Here is a 2,500-nt window from a genome sequence, read left to right as displayed (position 1 = left end):
TCTTTATCTAAAAGCCTTACCTGTTCATCATAATCCATATTTACTATATCTACGGATACTATATAATCGTTCTTTTAAGGCGAAGTTCTTGAAAAGATACCAGTCAGACCGACCGCTATCTGAACATCGGGCTTGCTTCCCTTGGAGTCGTAATCGGCCCCTTGAAGACCCTCTCGTACGTGGTGAGCGCTGCGCTCACCACGTACGAGAGGGTGATAATGAACTCCTAATTGGGGTCGTGACCTCCCCTTGCCGCAGGGCCTCTAAAAAGAATATAGTTTTCTATCTTCACTGTGCCTATATTCTTCGTCCTCTATTTTGTTCATGTTGTCAGTCGATATTTCTCTCCCCTTGGCTTCCCTCTTCTCCGTTAGGGTGTTTACTGCAACCAATATTGTTTTGGTTGAAATGCATAACTATTCTGGAAAATGATTTCCTGTGTATTTTAAAAGTGTTTTGAGATGTTCTTATCTAGTCAAACTAAAAACAATACACTTTGTCCTCCCCACACTTCCCCCTCCTACCAACGCATCCCGCCTTTGCATTAATCAGTGTCGCGTCAGTATCGGCTGACGATGTCGGTGTCCTGGCCAGCAGGTAAAAGGCTGTGGACACCCGCCTTTCTTCTTCCTCTGCCCTTCCCGTTACCTGTTTATTGCCAGGTACTAGGACGACGCTTCGCTTCCCTAGCCTGTCAGAGATGCCGACGGATTAAGGGAAAGTAATGGTGAGTCACCTTGACGACCGATAGAGCAGGAAGGGTTATTCGTCACACTTAGTAACTAGGATGAAATGAAGTCCAAGGATTGCTCCACAGTCACGCTGGTGAGCTGGAAGGGTCCGGATAACAAATGGGTAAAGAATATGTAATCATGACTAAAAGCAGAAAGAGCACATCGCACTCAGACAAGGTATAAAGTAACACGTACCGTAATAGCGAACAAAAGGAATGATAAAGGACAAGAACTATCACCGAGGCATTCCCGCGCCATATTTGGACAAAACATTTACTAAGAATACATATCGGCAACAACCCCTTACTAGTTCACTGTCCATTAGCTTTATTCAAGTTCCATCTCTGTAGTACGTGGTTGTCATCAAAAGTTCGACTATTATAAGTGACCAACAAGTCATTCTATGACGACATTCACGAATCAGCATAACACGAATTTCCCCATGAGTGCAGACGTGAGCGCGCCTGAAGGTAAGTATCAAGTAAGGATATTCACAAATTACAGAAGAACGCGGCCATATACCAGCATACGAGTCGTCAGGTACACTAACATGTGCACATGGCTGACCTTTGTGAGGGCGAGAGAGTTGCGGGGCGTCGGACGGCGCCTCCCGCGGGCAAGAAAGGACGCGGTCGGCCCAGCCCCTTCGAGGTCCCTCCTTCCCGCCTCTCGCCGCCCGCCTCTCTCCCGCCCATCGAGAAGGTTAGTCACCTCTTGGCAGCCCGACCATCTTACCAACACGGTAAATAGTGAAGGCTAAGACTGCGTCCATACACAAGTATGCTTTCTCTGGCGTGTTCTCAAGCATAATGACTTCTCGTGAGGCAAACGTAAAGTCATGCATTTTATCACAAAAGGAGGCGCTGCACGTTAATGATTATGTAAGATAAATGGGGGTTGTAAAAACTCTGGCTAGCGTTGTAAGTGCTTGACATTTCTAATTTTCAAATCAGTAATTTATTACAATTACAACGGAAGATAATAATAAATGAATACAGTGTTTACACAAGTGATTTGTCATGTATATAAATTGAATCTATACTAATATGTATCTTCTAATTGCAAATTACTCATGAAGCAAAAACTCATACACATTGTTTCCTTAGATCTTCGCAGACATGCAAATGCTCTTCTTTCCTGACACACAAAAGAAGAGCTGCTCGGTGGGACAGGAAGATATCGTGCACATGTTCAGCTTCGGCCTGATGATTACTCATAGTTGTTAGCTGACAGCTTAAGGCTTTTTTAACGAGCACGACGACGGTTTCTGCTTGTGTAAATGATGTGTTGATATTTCAAACGCTTGTTTAATGCGGAAATCTCACATTCCTGCAACATCCATGTTTTTTCATATAGGTGTATTTAAAGTCTTAAATTTTCTGAGAAAAAGAACATTATCCTTAACTTATTAGTTCCCATCCAAGTTTATAATCAATTTGTCGAAACTAGCAAAATTCGCCTGTTTCCCAACACAGATGGTATTTCTGCAACGCCTGACCCAAACTATTGCTAACTATTCATCTTCTTTATCATATTGTTTTCATGTGAAAGTACGACCGCCCTACACAACATATCCTACTTACTTTCTCCTTTGGCCTCTTCCTCTCCTTCTCCAGTAGAGTTTCAAAGTAAATCAATACAGTAAACCAAGTGTTCGTACACACTCCTCCCTCCCAACCAGACTTTGCGCTGAATTCCGGATGAGGCTCTCGCGTCACGTGTCGACCACCTCGCGCCGCTCATCTCTGGATGAGGTTTTCTACCTA

Source organism: Penaeus chinensis, chromosome 11, assembly GCF_019202785.1.
Source record: "Penaeus chinensis breed Huanghai No. 1 chromosome 11, ASM1920278v2, whole genome shotgun sequence".
Taxonomy (NCBI): domain Eukaryota; kingdom Metazoa; phylum Arthropoda; class Malacostraca; order Decapoda; family Penaeidae; genus Penaeus; species Penaeus chinensis.
This window is presented reverse-complemented; position numbering follows the sequence as displayed.